This window comes from Chrysochloris asiatica, unplaced genomic scaffold, assembly GCF_000296735.1.
Source record: "Chrysochloris asiatica unplaced genomic scaffold, ChrAsi1.0 scaffold00066, whole genome shotgun sequence".
Taxonomy (NCBI): Eukaryota; Metazoa; Chordata; class Mammalia; order Afrosoricida; family Chrysochloridae; genus Chrysochloris; species Chrysochloris asiatica.
In genome coordinates, this window is record NW_006408584.1 from 15,753,670 (window position 1) to 15,775,375 (window position 21,706).

Here is a 21,706-nt window from a genome sequence, read left to right on the forward strand (position 1 = left end):
ATTGATGTTCTAGGCATTAGTGAGTTAAAAGGGTCGGGTATTGGCTGTTTTGAATCTGACAATCACATAGCTTCCTATGGTGGGAATGACAAATTGAAGATGAATGGCATCATATTCATTATCAAAAAGAACATATCAAGAGCAGTCATGAAGTACAATGCTATCTGTGATACGATAATATCCATCTGCCTACAAGGAAGATCAGTCAATACCACAATTATTCACATTTATGCACCAACCACTAAAGTCAATGATAATGAAATTGAAGAATTCTACCAACTTCTTCCGTCTCAAGTTGATCAAACATGCAATCAAAATGCATTGATAATTACTGGCGATTGGAATGCAAAGGTTGGAAACAAAGAGGAAAGATCAGTAGTTGGAAAACATGGCCTTAGTGATAGAAATGATGCTGGAGATCGCATGATAGAATTCTGCAAGATCAACGAATCATTCATTTCAAATACTTTCTTTAGACAGCATAAGCGATGATTATACAAATGGACATCACCAGATGGAATACACAGAAATCAAATTGACTACATCTGTAGAAAGACATGGTGGAAAAGCTCCGTATCATCAGCTAAAACAAAGCCAGAAGCAGACTCTGGAATAGACCATCAATTGCTCCTATACAAATTCAAACTGAAGCTGAAGAAAATGTAAACAAGTGCACGAGAGCCAAAATATGATCTTAAATATGTCCCACCTGAATTTAGAGATCACCTGAAGAACAGATTTGATCATTAGACATTAAAGACCAGAAGAGTTGTGGGATGACATCAGAAACATCATAAGTGAAGAAGGCAAAAGGTCATTTCGAAGACAATAAAGAAGGAAAACATCAAAATGGATGTCAGAATAGACTATGAAACTTCATCAACAGCATAGAGATGTTAAAGCAAATGGAAAAAATGAGGAGGTACAAGAGCTCAACAGAAAATTTCAAAGGTCAGCTCAAGAAGACAAAGTCAAATATTATAATAAAATGTTCAAAGACCTGGGGGTAGAAAACCAAAAGAAAAGAATATGCTCAGTATTTCTAAAACTGAGGGAACTGAAAACATAACTCAAGCCATAAATTGAGTTATTGAAGGATTCTGTGGGCAAAATATTGAATGATGCAGGAAGTATCAAAAGATGATGGAAGGAATACACATAGTCAGTGTACTAAAAAGAAATGGTTGATGTTCAAGAGGTAGCATATGATCAAGAGTCAATGATCCTGAAGGAAGAAGTCCAAGGTGCATTGAAGTCATTGGCAAAGATCAAGACACCAAGAGTTGATGGAATACAGATTGAAATTTTTCAACTAACTAATGTGGCTCTGGAGGCACTCCACTCATCTAAGTCAAGAAATTTGGAAAACAACTACCTGGCCAACTGATTGCAAGAGATCCATATTTGTGGCCATTCCAAAGAGAAATGAGCCAACGGATTGCAAAAATCATCAGATAATACCGTTAATATCCCATACAAGTAAAGTTTTACTAAAGATAATACAAAAATAACTGCAACCATACAATGACAGAGAACTTATAGAAATGTATGCCAGATTCAGAAGAGGATATGGACTGAGGGATATCATTGCTGATGTTAGATGGATCTTGCCTGAAAGCAGAGAATATCAGAAAGATGTTTACCTGTGCTTTATTGACTACACAAAGGCTTTTGATTGTGTGGATCATGACCAGCTATGGACAACACTGCAAAGTATGAGTATTCCAGAATACTTCAATTTTGCTCATGAGAAATCTGTCTATACTTTATGAGGCAGCTCTTCGAACAGAACATGTAAACATTGAATTCTTTAAAATTACAAAAGGTGTGCACAAGGATTGCATTATTTCATCATATTTATTCAATCTGTATGCTGAGCTAGTAATCTGAGAAGCTGGACTATATGAAGAAAAACGTGGCATCAGGATTAGAAGGAGACTCATTAACAACCTGCAATATGCAGATGGTAAAACCTTCCTTGCTGAAAGTGAAGACGACTTAAAATACTTATTGATTAAGATCAAAGACCACTGCCTTTAGTATAGGTTGCACCTCAATGTAAAGACAAATGAAAATCCTCACCAATGGACTAATAAATAACACCCATAAAAATGGAGAAAATATTGATGTTGTCAAAGACTTCATTTTACTACAATAAATCATCAATATTCATGCAAGCAGCAGTCAAGATATCCAATGACTTATTACATTAGGCAAATCTGTTGCACAAGACCTCTTTAAAGTGTTGAAGAGCAAAGATGCCAGGTTGAGGACTACAGTGCACATGACCCAAGCCATGGTATTTTCAATAACCTCATATGCATGCGAAAGTTGGACAGTGAATAAGGAAGACCGTAGAAGAATTGATGTATTTGAGTTATAGTGTTGGAGGAGAATATTGAAAGTACCATGGACTACCAAAAGAGCAAACAGATCTGTGTTGGACGAAGTACAGCCAGAGTGCTCCTTGGAAGCCAGATGACCAGACTTTTTCTTTCTCTCATACTTCAGACATACTCTCAGGAGGCACCTGTCCCTGGAGAAGGATATCATGTTTGGTAAATTGGAGGGTTGGAGAAAAAAGATGACAACCCCCAGCATGATGGATTGGCACAAAGGCAGCAGCAATGGTCTCAAGCATAGCAATGTTTGTGAAGCTGGCCCAGGACTGGGCAGTGTTTCATTCTGTTGTGCATAGGGTCACTATGAGTTGGTACCAACTCAACGGCACCTAACAACAACAACAAGCTTGGGGTTCTCAGTTGTGGTGCAAACCTCCTGCATGTATCTGTGAATCCATAGGTCCAAAATGCCCCCAAGGGATTTGAGGTATAAAAGGAACTGGTGCAAACATGCATTTTATACTATGTGTTGTGCATGTGGAAATAAAGGCCTTTGTCTCTGCCCTAACAATCTCATAGATTATGCCAGTTTGTTTAAAACTGTGCCAGATATCCTTGTTAGCACGCATGAAGGGTAAAACATCAGACTCTTTACAGTTCTTGACAAAGACAATGTCATTATTCATGTTTGTTATCCTAGTATATCCCTGCCTGTGTCTCACCTGAAGAATCATTTAATTTATCTCTCATGTAACACTGAATTGGTTCAAACATCATACCCTCATATAACTTTCCTGAGGTCGGTGTACTTTGTGGGTTTGAGAAGCAGTATAAATTGCATTTAATAGAACTAAAAATGTACACATTTTTACTAAGAAAAAAAAATTGGGAATTAAAATGTAGGTAAATTGAAAACTTCTCCACGTCTCCATAAATGCAAGTTTAATAGAATCTGTGACAAACCCGATCAACATTTTATGCAGAGTAGTAAATAAAAGTCAAATAAGCAATGCTATCCAATGAAGGTAATGAATATTAAATAAAATTCTTGATAATAATTTAAACATCTCTTCTTGTTGGTATGATGATTAGCTAAAGAAGGTAAAGAATGAATGGATTATAGAGGTATATTGATTTTTTATCATTTTGTAACCTTGCCAGTATATGCTGTAATTGACTATAAACTAAACCAAAGATGTTTTACGTAACACAACAATTTCGATGGCTAGTATAAGACAGTTATTATTTTACAAGACTGAAAATTAAGGGTACCATACATGAAAGAAAGATTCAGTAATATGGGATTCTGTTTTGGAAAACAGTATTTGGAATATAATTCCATACCTGAGCTGGATGCTGTATCAGCCTATCCCTGGATTTCTCATATGAGTAGATTATATATCATTTAGTTTGGTTTAAGCAGTTCTTTGTAATTAAGCCATAGTTCAAAAAACTAACCAACATGTAAGAGAAAAACAATATGAAGTGTCAAACAAGAACACTCTAAAAAAATAATATGTGGTGTCAAACAAGCGCACTCTAAAAAGCCTCTTTTTCTCACACAATAAAAATAGATGAGCCAGCAACATGAAAACAAAAATTGTGTTTCTTCTTTGCATCTAGTAAGGTTCTAAGTATTTAGTTGGCATTTATTACATCTCTACTAAATTAATTAACATAAAAATTTTAGTTTCCCTGAATTTTAATCATAGCAAAGTCATCATGTTGTAACAAGTGAGGTTAAAAAATACCAGTGTTCTGGACGTCTTATTTCAATAAGGAAAACAGTCGTTAGAAAACTGGCCCAAAACTCTAATTTCAAAAATTGTTTGGGATAAGCATACAACTACTTCCAGTTCATGTGGTGTGATGATGAGTTAAAGAAAATATTTACTTGTGAACCCCAAATAATGTATTTTATATTTGATTAAAAAAAGAAAGAAAAAATAATAAATCAACACAAAAGTTTTTCACTCTGTGGTAAAATAAACAGTTTTATGGGGAACACAATTATAAATGTAATTGGCTATGATGTGCTTACAAAACTATAAATGTAAACAGACATAATTTTCTGGAGTTTAGAATGGATTCTTGCTTAAAATTTTCTTTTAGTGATAAACAATATAATTGAGATACCATGACATATTTAATATCTATCCCTTAACATTCTATACCTGGTGATGAACTGACATCATTGAACCAATACACAAAGTACATGGGCACCTGGTTCAAATACAGATATTATTACATGGGCAGGCATCCCTATTAGGCTGCGCATGAAACAATCTTTTCAATATAAAACCCAGGTCCCAGTGTTTTTTCTTCTGATCTGTAATTCAGAGGCTACAATTTAAAAATATTTTCTAGGTGATTTTGATACTCTGAAAGCACTGAGATATTCACATAGTTCACAGAAATTGAGTAGAAAACAAGGAAAGTAGACAAATTAAAACAAGTCTTAGAATGAGACATAGAAGCAGCAAAGGAGTCAGTTATTATTAAGCAGGCCAGAAAAAAAGAAATGGAAGTCATAGCCAGAGGCTATGTAATTAGACCATGTATTAGAACCAGGAAGAGCATCAGCAAACTAGATACAAATGTTCTCAGTAGCAGTGGAACACAGTCTGATAGCACCAGAGTATTTAGTACTGAGACACTATGAATGCTTTTATTACTGTTATGTGCTGTCTAGTCAATTCTTAAGTACCCTTTGCACAAAAGAACGAAGCACTGATCAGTCCTGTGTAAACCTCACAATTATTGTTACACTTGAGCCCATTGTTACTGCCACTGAGCCAATTTATCTGGTTGGGGGTCTCCCTCTTTTTAACTGACATTCCACTCTAACAAGCATGATGTCCTTCTCCAGGGACAGGTCACTTCTGATAATATGTCCAAAGCAGGAGAAATGAAATTTCACCCTCTTGGCTTCTAAGGAGCATTCTGGTTGTACTTCTTCCAACTGTTCTTCTGACAGTCCATGGTACTTTTAATATTCTTCTCCAACACCGTATCTTAGATGCAGCAATTCTTCTACAGTCTTCCTTATTCATTTTCCAACTTTCATATATATATGTGGCTACTGAAAATACCATAGCTTGGGTCAGGCATACCTCAGTCCTTAAACTAACATCTTTGCCCTTGGGCACTTTAAAGACAACTTGTGCAGCATATTTGCCTAATGCAGTATGTAGTTTGATTTTTTGATGACTGCTACTTCCATGAGTATTAATAGCAGACCCATAAAAATGAAATATTTCACAATGTCAACATTTTCTCCATTTACCATGATGTTATTTATTGGTCCAATAGTTCAAATTTTTATTTTCTTTACATTGAGGTAAAACCCAAAGGCTGTGGTCTTTGGTCTTCATCAATAAGTATTTTAAGCCCTCTTCACTTTCAGCAAGTAAAGCTGCTGTATCATCTACATATCTCAGGTTGTTAATGAGTCTTCCTCAATCCTGATGCTATGTTCTTCTTCACATAATCCAGCTTCTTTGATCATATGCTCAGCATACAGATGGAATAACTATGGTGAAAAAAGAGCACCCGGATATTATCAGATTTAATGCAGGAAGGTGATCCATACAGTTGAAAGTCACTCGAAATACAGCTGGGAAAGAGCTGCATCCTCAAAGTAAACTTGACCATGATGATGAGAATGAAGTAAAGACTTCAGGACCTTCATTTGCTTATGGTACACAACTCAAAATGAGGAGAAACAATGTAACATCCATCAATAATCATAAAATAGAGAATGTAAGAAATATGAATCTAGGAAGGTGGGAAGTTGTCAAAAATGAAATAAAACACATAAAAATAGACATTCTAGGCACTGGTAGCGTAGTGGTTATGAATCGGGCTGCGAACCTTAAGGTCAGCAGTTTGAAACTACCAGCTGTTCCGCAAGAGAAAGATGAGGCTTTCTGCTCCTGTAAAGATTCACAGCCTCAGAAACCCTGTACAGGGTCGCTATGAGTCAGAACTGACTCCATGGCACATAATCACCACCAACCACCACCACAGGCACTAGTGAAGAAGCTCTGGTAGCACAGTGGTTACGAATCAGGCTTCTAATCTCATGGTCAGCAGTTCGAAACTACCAGTTGTTCTGTGGGAGAAAGATGAGGCTTTCTGTTCCCATAAAAATTTACAGCCTTGGAAAACCTATGCAGAATCACTATGAGTCATAACCACTCCACAGCACATAACAACAACAACAACAACAATAGGCAATAGTGAGCTGAAATGAACTAGTATTGGCTATTTTGAATCTGACAATCATATGATTTACTGTTCAAGGAATAACAAATTGAAGAGGAATGACATTCATTATCAAAAAGAACATTTCAATATCTATCTTGAAGTATAATGCTGTCTGTGATAGGATAATATCCATATGCCTACAAAAGAAGACCAGTTAATACCAGTATAATTCAAATTTATGCACTAGCAGTTAAAGCCAGTAATGAAATTGAAGAACTCTACCAACATTTTCAGTCTGAAATTTATCTAAAATGTAATCAAGATGAACTGATTTTTACTGGTGACTGACATGCAAAGGTTGGAGACAAAGAGGAAGTATCAGTTGTTAGAAAATATGGTCTTGGTAATAGAAATGATGCAGGAGTTTGCATGATAGACTTTTGCAATACCAAGGCTTATTATTGCAAATATCTTTTTAAACAACTTAGAAGATTCCCATATACATGGACCTCACCAGATGGAATACACAGAAATCAGTGGCAGACTATGGAACAAAGCATCAATTGCTTATATGTAAGTTTTGGATGAAGCTGGAGAAAATTAAAACAAGTCCATGAAAGCCAAAATATGACCTTTAACATATTGTATCTGAATTGAGACATCATCTCAAGAACAGATCTGATACAATAGACACTAATGATCGAAGACCAGAAGGGTTGTGGGTACATAAAACGAGAAGAAAATAGCAGATTATTCAGAAGACAAGAAATAAGGAAAATAACAAAATGCACGTCAGGAGAAACTCTGAAACTTGTTCTCCAGCATAAAGATTCTAAAACAATTGGAAGAAATGAAGACGTAAAAAGAGCTGAAGAAAAATTTTCAAAGGGCAGCTCAAGATGACAAAGTCAAGTATGGTAATAAAATATGCAAAGACCTAGAGTAAGAAAACGAAAAGGGAAGAACATGTTCAGCATTTCTCAAACTGAAATAACTGGGGAAAAAATCCAAGCCTCAACTTGGATTCTATGGGCAAAACACTGAATGATTCAGAAAGCATCAAAAGAAGATAAAACATATACAGAGAATCATTGTACCAAAAAGAAATGGTCAATATTCAACCATTTCAAGAGGTAGCTTATGATCAAGAGCCAATGGTATTGAAAGAAAAAAATCTAAGATACACTTAAGGCATTGGTAAAGAAAAGGCTGAAGGAATTGATGAAATACAAATTGTAATTTTCATCGAACAGATGTGGCACTGGAGGCACTCACTCACCTATGACCAAAAAATTTGAAGACAACTACCTGGCCATCTGATTGAAAGAGACCCATATTTGCACTCATTCCAAAGTCAATGGAATTCAGAAGACACTGGACAATATAATTAATATAACATGCAAGTAAAATTTTTCTATAGAGAATTCAAAAAACACTGCAACAGTACAGTGACAGGGAACAGTCAGAGGTACAACCCAGGCTTACATGAGGATGCAGAACAAGAGATGTAATCACTGAAGTTAGATGGATCTTGGCTAAGAGCAGAAAATACCAGAAATATGTGTACCTGTGCTTTATTGACTTTGCAAAGGCTTTCAACTGCTTGGACCATGACAAGCTATGGACAACATTACCAAAAATGGATATTCCAGACACTAAATTGTGTTCAAGAGGAATCTGCACATAGATCAAGAGGCTGTCATTCAAACAGAACAAGAGGACATTAAGTGATTTAATATCAGGAAAAGCTGTGTGCCAGGGTTTTATTCTTTCACCATACTTATTCAATTTATACTAAACAAATAACCCAAGAAGCTGGGTTTTATGAAGAAGCATGTTGCATGGAGACTGGAGAAAGACTCATTAACAACCAGCGATATGCAGATGATACAACTTTCCTTTTTGAAAGGGAAGAGGACTTAAAATGCTGATGAAGATCAAAAGACCACAGCCTTAAATACTGGTTGCATCTCAATGTAAAGAAAATAAAAAACCTCAACACTGGATCAATAAATAACATCACAATAAATGGAAAGAAGATTGAAGTTGTTACAGACTTCACTGTCCTGGGATCCACTATCAATATTCATGGAAGTCGCAGTCAAGAAATCAACTAAGTATTGCATTAGGCAAATCTGCTGCACAAGACCTCTATAAAGTGTTCACGAACAAAGATGGGAGTTTGAGTACTAAGGTGTGCCTCATGCAAGCCATGGTAATTTCAGTAGCCTTATAAGGAGCCTTATAAGGAGCTCTGGTAGCGTAGTGGTTACGAATTGGGCTGCGAACCTTAAGGTCAGCGGTTCAAAACTACCAGCCGCTCCGTGGGGGAAAGATGAGTCTTTCTACCCCCGTAAAGATTTACACCCTCAGAAACCCTGTACAGGGTCTCTATGGGTCGGAACTGACTCGACGGCACTTAACAACAACAACATATGGATGTAAGGAGTCCTGGTGTGATGTTGTGGGTTAATGTGCCAGACTGCAAAGCCATTTGAACTGCAAGGTCGGCAGTTCATGCTCACAGGCTACTTCTTGGAAAACCCTATATACAGGGTCACTATGGGTTGGGATAGACACTTAACAACAACAACAAATATGGATGTGAAAGTTGGACAATAAATAAGAAAGACTGTAGAAGAATTGATGCATTTGAGTTATGGTGTTGGAGATGAATATTAAAAATACTTTGGACTGTCAGAAGAACAAACAAATGTGTCTGAAAAAATACAGCCAAAAAGCTCATTATAAGCCAAGATGGCTAGATTTCATTTCTTATGCTTTGAACATAGTATATCAGGAGTGACCTGTGCCTGGAGAAGGAAATTATGCTTGGTAAAGTAGAGGGTCAGCAAAAAAGAGGATGATCCCCAACAAGATGGATTTGCATAGTACCAGCAGCAATGGGCTCAAGCGTAACAATTGTGAAGATGGACTGTATAGAGTTTCATTCTGTTCTGTTTAGTGTCACAATGAGTAGGAACTGATTTGGAGGTGCCTAACAACAGCAGTTTCTCTGCTATTCATAAGGTTTTCAGTGACTTACGATTCAAAAGTAGTTTGTCACTCTTTCTTCCTAGTCTGTCTTTGTCTGAAAGCTCATCTAAAACCTGTCCACCATGGGTGACCCTGATGGTTATTTAAAATACCAGTGGCATAGCCCTCAGAATTACAGCAACTCAAGCCACCACAACAGGACAGACAGATGAGTGGTGGCCATTTGGTTTTATGTCAAAACTGTCACTTTAACTTTCAATATCAATCCTGATACAATCAAGATGTTCTCTCCGAAGATGGCAGCTCCTGGAATAGTTGAGCATCTTGAATTAGAAAACAATGGATTTCTTGATTCTCCTACAAATTCCCCTAGCTGCAAGCCCTCCAATCCTCCAAATATTCCTTTATATGTGTTTCAGAGTTCCAGCACCATCCCCTGAGCCTGCTTGGCCTGGTATTCTGTGTTGTTATTGATGGAGCTCCTCACTGCACATCTACCCAATCCGCCAATAGATCTGTTTTGGATGAAGTGCAGCCAGAGTGCTCCTCAGAGGCCAAGCCGGTCAAACTTCGTCTCTCATACTTTGGACATATTGTCAGGAGAGAACAGTCGCTAGAAAAGGATATCATGCTTGGTAAGATGGAGGGTCACAGAAAAAAGAGGAAGACCCCCAACGAGATGGATTGGCCAGGTGGCAACATTGATGGATTCAAGTGTGGCAACAGTAGTGAGGTTGGCCCAGGATCAGACATTGTTTCGTTCTGCTGTGGATAGGGTCGCTATGAGTCGGTTCCAGCTCGATGGCACCTAACAACAACAACAACAACAACAGCAGTGGTGCTGTAAGATAAGCATTAGACTTAGCACTCAGCTACTAATCCTGGTGTGATACAGTAGATAAGCACTTGACCATAAGGATTTGTTTACTCTTCTGGCAGTCCACGGTACTTTTATTAGTCTTCTCCAACATCATAAACCTAATACATTGATTCTTCATAATTTTATACAAGAAAAAAATAAACTTAGAGATTAATGAGTGCAAAACACATATTTGTACCAAGGTTTTAAAATTATTTTGAATTTTGTCCTGTAAGGTTCTCACCCCCCATTTTTGTTTTTTGATAATATTAAAGAAAGTAGCATGAGGAACGTGATAGTGCTGTGGTTAAGCATCTAACTGCTAAGAGAAAGGCTGGTGATTGGAATCCACCAGCAACTCAGCATGCAAAGGTTGTGTCAGTCTGCTTCCATAATGATTACAGCCTTGGAAACGCTAAGGAGCAGTTCTATTCTGCACTATAGGGTCACTATGGGTCTGAATTGACCTCAACACAATGGATTTTTTTCCCTTTTGTTTTCATTTTAAGAAAGTGATATTAGTTTAATATAAACCAAACAATACTGAAAAGGATAAAAAGTCTCCCTTCTTTTGCTCTGCCAACTTTGCAAAAGTAACTCCTTCTTATATGTGTCCTACCAGACCTTTTTATTGTGCTTACAAGTTCTTTGCTATAAGAAAACCATGCTCTAAGCAACATGCTAAGCCCAGAGAACATTTTTCAAGGTTTTCAGGTCAAACTGCCAAAACTAGTATTCAAATATCCCTATTGTTAGTCTGGTGTTCTCTTCACCACACCATGATTGCCTGTGTCCTTGCAGATTCTGTCACTGGCTGTGTTCTACAGGTTCCTTTATATTGTCTTCTAGCTTCTTTTGTTTCCTGTGTGCTAAAAAATTAGCAGTATCTTTAATAGCAGGGACTAGAGCAGGTATTAAAACGAAACAAAACAAACCCTGCAAAATCAGGAGCAACTCTCTTACTCTCCCTGGTCTCACTCTCCTCATGAAAACTGAGGATAGCAACTGTTCATTACTTACTTTTCACTCTGTTTTAGTAAGAACTAAATAAATAATGCTTTAATCTAGTAACGAAAACTGATGACTCACTATGGTGTTTTATGATGGGCTTTTCTTCTACAGCTAAAGTTGCTTATAAAGCTAGTTTGAACATGCCCTTTATAGCTTTTCTCATATCCAATAGTCTTGTAATGAGAATAAATTGTAATGATTTCTTCTAAAGCAATGGAATCATTCCAAGTTCCTTCCAGCTTTCTCCAAATCTTTTGAAATTCACAACACAGGAGTTACCCAGGCCTGAGTTCTTGGATCCCTTATGTTTCTTATCTACAATCATCACTCTAGTGATCTCATTCAGTCTCACATATGTAAATACCATCTCCATTACGATGAATTCTGAATTCATATTTCCAACCTGGATTCTCCTTTGAATTCTAGACTCACATATCCATCTGCCTACTTGACATCATAATTTAGATGTTTCACTGATATCTCAACTCAACATCAGATTTTGATCTGCCCATCTCTCAATGCTCCCCCATTTGATTGAACTATAATTTTATTCTTTCAGTTGAACATCTTAAACTCTGGAGGTATTCTTGATTCCTTCTTCCTCTCAATACCCAATATTCAGTTCATCAGTATGAGGGAGCTTCAGAAAATTCATAGAAAATTTCTATTATCTTTCATTTTTCACACACCCTTTCTTTGAAGGGCTTCAAATATCCAGTAGGACTACTGTCAAAATGCATTTGGAATCCAAACACTATCCTCCAAATCCATTACTAACATGCTAGGCTGAGGAGGCACACTCAAGTCTGACACACCCCCAAGTCTCTTCAGAAAACTATAGGACTTCAGAATCTAGCTTTTTTGTTTGCCTCCCATCCTAACGACGAACCTCCCCTATGACAGTTCCCGAAAGAATGACACTGGCTTTCCACACTCTACACCAAGGGCTAGTATAATACAAAAGGTTTCAGCAGTAGAAGGCCTAGATAGTGAGGAGTTCCTCTACTACTTCCCAACTGTGTACACAATCGACCAAGACCTCAAAATTTGAGGCTTAGAGAGGTCAAATAGCCAGTGTTTACCTTACTGCAAAGTCAGCAGTTTAAACCAAGCATCTACTCCTCAGAAATCCTATACAAGATCACTATAAGTCAGAACCAACTGGACAACACTTAACAACAACAACAACAGCAGCAAAGTTCAAATTACTTTTTCTAACGAGAATAACCATATTACTTCTTCTAGAAAGGTGTACACAGGTTAAATATATGAATGTCTATTGAAAGTAACTAAGCACTAGAGAAATGTTTAGCTTTCATTATAATTGAATTCTTCCTACCTATACAAAACCCAGATCACTTCTCTTTGTGAATCATTCTCATGGTAAACTAGTAAAACTAGTATAGTCTTTCAGGCCCTATTGAAATTATGGTTTGGGAAAACATTTATTATTTTCTACAAACTTAGAGTCCAGGTGTGGCATTCTGGGTTAATGCACTAGACTGCAAGGTCAGAGTTTCAAGCTCACCAGCCACTCCTCGGAAACCCTATACAGGGTCACTATGGGTCAGAACCAACTCAACAGCACTTAACAACAACAACAATAAATCTATACCACTGCTTTAAACAGTTACTTCATTATCAATGATGACAGCCATGTTGTTTCATTTATCATAGGTTATAACTCAATTTATCTGTAATTTTATTGAAATCATTTGCATGCTCACTCTAGTATTCCTCCATAGATTATTATCGCTTATAAGGGCAAGACATTCTCTACAAAACACTATCTAATTACTAACATATTACACAGGTATATAGTGAAGTAAAAGGTGTACCATTTTTAACTCGTGATTATTTGAATGCAATTAAGAGGAACTGTTTTAGAATCTCATGAAGAACATAGTTCATGCTTCTCAGATTGAAAGAAATATGGCCCTAAAAAGGAAAGAATTTTAGGACTTGAATCAAAAAAAAAAAAAAATTAAGCTGCTCTGTGTAGGGTCACAATGAGTCAGAACCAACTCTACGGTACTTAACAACAACAACAACAGTGTTTTTAAATGTGGCACTGTGGGTTAATGCCCTGGACTGCAAAGTTGGTTTGAACCGCAAGGTTGGCGGTTCAAGCTTACCAGCCGCTCCTCGGGAACCCTGTACAGGGTTGCTATGGGTCAGAACTGACTCAATGATGCTTAACAACAACAACGACACACTCTCAAATATTAATTCATGTCAATCTGTGACCACAAGCATATTCTTCATAAAGAGAGAAAGTTGCCAAAGTTTACTATGTTTTACACTTTTTTGAGGCCTGATATATGTGTGTCAAGAATCCAAACTGAACTAGATTCAAGAAAAATAAGCAAGCTGTCAGAAACTCTTGAGCCTGTTTTGTTTCACATGTTTTAGCTACAAACATAATTACTGAAGTAAACGCTCACTGATTTCTCACTAAAATGATGCAGACAGTTATGAAACAGAAATTTTGGAAATCATTCTGATTCATTAGTAGAACAACTGCATTGGATCTGTCACTGAATTAAAAAAAAAAAAAATTAGAAAGGCTGAAAACAGGACCTATGTCATATACTCAGTTACTTCTCAACAAAACTACTATACTTATATATAGGCCTATTTCAAACAAGGTCATATACTAAGGCTGAATATAACTAAATAAAACAATAGTAAATTGGCTAATCACACAATTATTTTTTAATGTATTATCCTGAAGAAATTGATATAACTAATCTAAATTAATTAAATACTTTATCCTCTTTCTGAAAATGTAAACAATTCCTTTCCTTTCGATTAAATGGGTTGGTTGTCCACAGTAAATTCATCATGCATTCAATGGGCTGGGTTTTTTTTTTTTTAATAATTAATTAAAATCTGTTTTTCTTTAGTTTCTTCAACTGGAGTGACAATACGATAGAGTTTAAAAGCTGAGTCTTTAAATTCAAGCTACTTTTCTCCAAATTCTGGGCCTACCACTTACTAGTTTAATGACTTCTTGTTGTTGTTCAGTGCTATTGAGTAGGTTCCCACTCATAGCAACTCTCTATAGGGTTTCTAAGGAATGAACCTTGTGTTTCAAATAGCCCAATGCTTTATCCCACAGCACCACACCAAGACTCCAACGCCATAACTTAGGACACATTAATATTTCTGTTACTCAGTTTATTTCTAATTATATATTGTTGCTAAGTGCCGTGGAGTTTGTTCTAAGAGTAACTCTGTATAGGGTTTCTGAGGAGCAACTGGTGAGTTTGAACTGCTGACCTTACAGTTCAAACCAACCTTACAGTCCAGCACATTAACCCACAGTGCCACACTAGAACTCCCAATTATAAGTATATGTATTATGTATTTATAAATAATATAACTAGATAAAAATATATAATGCATATATATTTTCATCTAGTTATATTATTTATAATTCTAAGTAATTAGGTGCCCTTGAGTCCTTTCCGACTCATATCAACCCTGTATATGGTTTTGGAAACTTTTATATCTTCATGGGGCAGAAAGTCTCATCTTTCTCCCACAGAGCAACTGGTGGGCTCGAACAGTGGACCTTGTGTTTCATACTCTAATGTTTATTATATAGAGCCACTGCCTTCCCATAGTATGTGTTACATGAGTTTAATTATTAATTTTAAATATCTATAACCCAAAAGCCAAACACGTTGCCATCAATTCAATTCTAACTCATGAAGACTCTATGTGTTTCAAAGAAGAACTCAGCTCCACAGGACTTTCAATAGCTGATTTTTTTATTAAGTTGATTACTGGGCACCTGTGGGTAGATTTGATCTACCGAATCTTTGGTTAATAGTCAAATACTTAAACATCTGTGACAGTCAAAGAGTCCTTTCATTAACTATTTAAAATATATAATCTGTTGCCACCAATATGTCACTTATAGTGACAAAATAGGGCAGACTATGCCCTACAAAGTTTCTAAGGCTGTAAGTCTTTATGGAAGCAGATTGTCACAAGTTTATCCCAGGGTTCATCTGTTGGATTCAAACTGCCAAAGTTTAGGTTAGTAGACTGCACCAACTATGTTGTCATAAAGTGCCATCAAGTCAGCTCTGACTTACAGCAAACCTGTATAGCATTTCCAAAGAGCAACTGGTGGGTTTGAACTTTCAACCTTCTGGCTAAAAAAATGTGTGCCAAAAAATTTGTTGCTTTAAGGCCCAAATAGCAAATATTTTAGACTTTCAACTATCTCTCTTGCAACTAGTCACTTCTGCCATTTTAGCATGAAAGCATCCCTAGACAAAATGTAAACCAAAATGATTTGCTGTATTCAAATTAAGCTTTACTTTTACAAAATACAAACTAGGCAATGGGTCTTAGTTTACTGAGTACTGAATTACAATAGTTAGGAAACTGCTTCTATACTAAAAGTGAGCTGTGGAATTATTAGTCTAGAAAGACAATGCAGAATAATTCATAGAATATAGAGAGGATATCTGCCTCATTGGACATTTGTGGAGTCTCTCATTTGATGTAATCAACTTGATGTCAATGGGTTTGTTCAGGTTTTGTTTGCACTGGTAAACAACTGGGGAATGAATTGGAAAAAAACTAATGATTCTTAAAATAATAACTTATGAACCATAACTGTTTAATGCACAGAGAAACTTTCTCTCTTCACTTCAACACCAACCCTAACCATTTCCAGCATTCACCACTCTTAATTGTTCTATGATCCAAAGCTGTAGCTTATGCTAACTTAGCCACATTTTACTTCCCTAAAAGTATGTGTGTGTCTGTCAGTGTTTGTGTGTGTGTGGGCATTTAGGTTAGTTTAACAAGGGAAAAAGTGAGTGTAAGCAGAGTATGTTAACAAAAAGGAACAAAAATAAGAGAGGAAAGATAAAGTAAATATGGTTCAGGAGATAAGAACTGAAGGAAAGTACATAAAAATCACAGTACATTGGAATAATTTGTTACACCAAATACATTGTCAAATAAATCACACAAAGTAGGGTAAAAGGAAAGCTAAATATGAACATGTTTAATCTGAAGAAGGCAAATATAAATTTCCATTCAATACAAATTCAATATAAAACTAAAAATTTTAATGTTGCAAAGATCCATGAAATTTTCACCAAAATAAATATTATAGCATATCCATCACCCATAAAACTTTCCTCATACAATTTGCTAATTCCCTCCTACTGTCCTTCCTCTCTCCTTTCCCATTCCAAATAATCCATGGCCTGTAGATATCTGGCTCTTGTCACTCAGCTGCTAGAAATGTTCATATAAAAGTTTTGTAGAGACATATGATTTAATTTCTCTTGGATAAATACCTAGAAGTAGAATGGCTGAATCACATGACAGGTATATGTTTAAATTTTTAAGATGCTGCCAACAGTTTACTAATAAAATAATATTTTGTATTATTTTGTTATACTGTTTTATACTGTATATATTTTATACAGTTCTGATTCCTGGTGTGGTACTGCGGGTTAATGCACTGGACTGCAAGGTCAGTTTGAACCACAAGTTTAAGCTTATCAGCAACTCCTCAGAAACCTTACACCAGGTCGTTATGAGTCAAAACTGACTTGACAGCACTAACAATAACAACAGCCAGTACTATAGGAACATTCTAGTTGCTCCACCAATAAATGCTTGTTAGGGTCAGTCTTACCTCAGACCAGAAATAGTGGTCAGATATTGTATAGAATGTTCTTCAATTTGCATTGTCCATTTGTCAATCTTCTTCATTTAAGACACTATGGCTTTACTGAGTATCCTATCTGTCTGGATGGGGCTGATGAAAGGAGATGGAGATAAGACTCTTGTGGTACAATAGTGAATAATTAATATCAGGGCTGACTGTGAGGGTTGGAAATGTAAAGGTAGATGTTTTGTAGCAAAAACAAGGGAGTGGTTGACTTTGCAGTCTAGGAGCGGAGGTCCCTGGGACCATCAAGGGAGAAGAGCAGAGTGCAGAACCCTACCCAGCGAAGCAGTGATGCCAGAGATGGCAGCAGAGACGATGACGTGGAGAGATGGAGCATATGGGAACTCTAGACCCAGAGAGGGAGAGGGACTGTGTGCTGATGACCGAGGGGCAGGTTTGCGGGATGCACCCTTTGGGTGTTTGATGATGCATGGAGGGGATTGTAATCAAGGTAATGAAATGATATATGATAGGATGAATGTAAAGCTACTGTTCTTCCATGTAAACTATAACATAGTTCTCACACACACAAAAAAAAAGAACACTTAAAAAAAAACACTGTGGCTTTAATGTTCTAAGAGCCCAGGTTGCACAAAGTTACACACTCAGCTAGTAATTGGAAGTTCAGTGATTTAAACCCACTAATAGATCCACAGCTGAAATACCTGGTGATCTATACTCATAAAGATTACAGACCACAGGGTGAAACAATATGGTTAAATGAGTAAACCTTCTCATTTATTCTCCTGGCAACTAACCCACTGCATGGTGAATACAAGAAGCACACAGAGATCTAGGAACTACAGATGACAGCTGAGGTGTTGGAGTGTCAGAGTGGGTACAGAAGCAGATAAGAGGAGGAGCAAAGATCTTATACTAGATAGGAGAACCTAACCACTAGCATCAAGAGCCCTCATTAATTGCAGCCAATTTGGGATGGTGCTAGGTAGCAACCCCACCAGGGAACATAAAAAGGGTGTTAATCTATGGAAGCTGTAACTCATTTTTTTTGAAGGTGGCATAAGTTGGAATTTGTGAACCACTAAATTGTAAGGTGGTGAAGGGAGACCATGGCACTGCAAGAAAGTGCTATTGAATCTCTGAGGTCCAAAACAAGACAACAGGACTGGGTTAGAAGTGAAAAACAAAACAAAAAACCTAAGGATAAAGTTTCCATCTACTGGTTCTCAGGACAAGATGCCAAGCCCACTGCCTATGAGTAGATTCTGAGTCATGGTGACCTTTTCAGGCTGAGTGGAGCTGTATTGTGGGTCTCCCAGGGGTGTAAGTCTTTGCAGCGAGGTAAACTATTGCATCTTTCTCCCACTGAATGAATGGTGAATATGGGACCTGGCTTTTGTCACTCAGCTGCTGGGTACCCAATCAAAAAAAAAAAAAACTTTCCCACAAAACCAGAATACTAAATTTAAACTGAAAAAATAAAATAACAAAAACGGCTCAATCACAACAAAAAATACTAAAACACATAAAATCACAAGAGAAAAAATAATTTAAAACAAAACATGAAGCAAAGGAAAATTCATCTATACAGGCCAAATTTTTAAACAGTGGTGCTAAATATGTTTAACGTAAGCAAAACACATATAGATACAAAATACACAAACTAGTGAAGATTAGGAAACAAAAGGAGTAACAAAATGAGACTCAACAACGAATTGAATATATTAAAGATAAATAAATAACACAAAGAGCTCTATTGGAAGTGAAGGTTAAGCAACTGAATTTTAAAAAATAAAGACAAACAATCAAACATACAGTCAAATAAACAGAAGACAAAATAAAGGAACTAGAAGACAAAATAACTGAACTTATTACCAAATCTCAAGGGAAACAAGAGAAAAGAAAAAGAAATGTGAACAAACCTAGAAGGGAATGTGGGATTTAACAAAGAAATCTAGCATTAGACAACAACAAAGACACAGAAACATTTTTTCAAGACAATCAGTGAGAGTGTTCTAGTACTAAACAAGGAACCAAGCCTCCAAATACAGGAAACACACTAACCCCAATATGAAGAGACACAAAAACATCAAATTCCTAATAAACTTTTAAAAATCAAAAACATAGAAAGAATGCTAAAAGTAACAAGAGAAAGACACAATATAACACACCAAAGGTCTTTTTTAAGAATTAAGGCAAATTTCTCCCCAGAAATGTTAGATCCAGAAGAAAGAGAATGACATACTGAATGAAAACAATTTATAATCAAAAATTCTTTACATATCCCAACCCAGACTCCAATCACATTCTTCAAAGAGATGGAAAAAACAATTACAAACTTTATTTGGAAAGGAAGGACACCCAGGATAAGCAAAGCACTGCTTAAGAAGAAGAACAGGGTTGGAAGCCTCTCACTTCCCGATTTCAAAATTTACTACATGGCTAAAGTGGTCAAAACAGCCAGGTACTGGTACAATGAAAAAGATACATTGATCAATGGAACTGAATCAAGAATCCAGAAATTAACCCATCCACATACAGCCAACTGATTTTTGACAAAGTGCCTAGGTATATCGCATGGGGAGGAGATAGTCTCTTTAACAGATGGTGCTGGCAGACCTGGAATGCGATATGCAAAAGATTGAAACAAGACCTTTACCTCATGCACTATAAAAAAAAAAAAAATTCAATATGGATTAAATACCTAAATGTGAATCCCCAAATTTTGAAGGTTATCAAAGAAAAAATAGGGACAAATGTGAGGGCTCTAATTCAGGGCATACACAGACTACCAAATATTTTGAAAACTACACAAACAAAAGTATACAAAATAGATGATTGGGATATACTAAAATTTTGTTTAAGTTATGTGTATCAAAAGACTTCATCAGAAGAGTAAAAAGGGAACCCACAGAGTTGGAAAAAATCTTTTGCAACAACACATCAGACAAGGGACTCATTTATAAAATATATAGGAAACTACAATACCTCTACAAGAAAAAGACAAATAACCCAATTAAAAAATGGGCACAGGACATGAACAGACACTTCAACAGGGAGGAGATCTAGGCAGCCAATAAACATATGAAGAAATGTTCACAATCACTAGCTATTAGGAGATGCAAATTAATACAACAATTCGATATCATCTCACACCAGCAATAACTGCAAAGATCAAAAAAGTAGAAGACAATAAATGCTGGCAAGGCTGTGGAGAGAGTGGGACCATCCTACATTGTTGGTGGTATTGCAAAATGGTCCAACCATTCTAGAAAGGTGCTTCCTCAGAAGGTTGGAAAGAGAAATACCTTATGATTCAGCAATTCCTCTTCTTGGTATTTACCCACAAGAAATACAAGTCATAACATGAGTAGATATATGCACACCAATGTTCAAAGAAGCACTATTTACAATAGCAAAAAGATGGAGATAGCCTAAGTGCCCATCAATTGAAGAACGGATAAACAAACTGTGGTACATGCACACAGTGGAATACTATGCTACTTTGAAGAACTACAAGGAAGCTTGCAAGCCACCACATAACTTAGATGAACCTTGAAGCCATTATGCTGAGTGAAATTAGTCAGTCACAAAAGGAGAAATACTGCCTAGGACCATTATTGTAAAATATTAAGAAAAAGAACCCACCATAAAAGGGGAAAATTTATTTATGTATATATATATATATATTTGCTGTCACCGGGATACATGGGATGAGGTGAGGTGAGGGAGTGGAAGGTGGAGCACAGGGTAGGAAATGGATTGCTTGATTGCTGGGGGATGGGGGGCAATACACAAGAAGGGTGAAGGCAATGGAAGAACAAGACTGATGGGAGGACAGTTAGGCAGGTTTGCATGGGCTAAATGGGACAGAGGTAAATGATGATGTATGCACAACTTTGGAAAAACAGGGCTCCGGGATACAAGGATTGAGGTACAGTTTGAATGGGTAAAAGAGGGGAATAATGTTACGAAGCTTGGCTGTCTTTTGAATCTTGGTTTCCCTTGCCTACCATTGTAAAATAGACACTTGAGGGGGAGAGAAAGGAATAGCCAGAAACATCACAGTAGAAAACTTATAAATCCATCTTCAGCCTATAACTGATTGTAATACCTTAGAGGGGGCTAGAAGTTGCCCAGTGAAAGAGGTTTCCGGTGGAGCCTTTGCATTGCATAAGACCACAGATAGAATCCTGAACCCCATCCAGAATCATCTGAGGTGGGAAATTTCCACTTGAAAGGACAAGTAGACCATCCTGGAGTTGCTAGAAGAACAGAAGATAATTGTGAAAAAAGACTGGCAGGAAAAATCAAAAACAATAACGGCAGTCTGATTGATTACTACAAGAACAAGACATCTGTTTGCCCGGGAGCCATCAAGGCAAGTGGTCGGGTTCTCTCAGAACAAACCCCCTCCCAAGAATGAGACTCAAGGGGAATACACGAGCAGGTATGTGGTCTGGCTGGTGAATATGTTGGTCAGTGATGAGGGGAAAATGGGGGTGGGGTGGGGGGACAGGAATGAAGTTGGAAGCTAAATCCAACCACATTCAACAGACTCCTGTGAACCTGGGTGGAGACCTGGTTGGCCAGCAGTTACAACAAGACCTGGGGGCT

General features: G+C 36.9%; 1 protein-coding gene across 1 annotated transcript in view; it reads right to left on the reverse strand.

Annotated features, from left to right (window-relative positions):
* The window catches only part of TLL1 (tolloid-like 1), a 390,737-nt gene that overhangs the window by 344,550 nt on the left and 24,481 nt on the right, over positions 1-21,706 (reverse strand). The gene's annotated exons all lie outside the window — the stretch shown is intronic.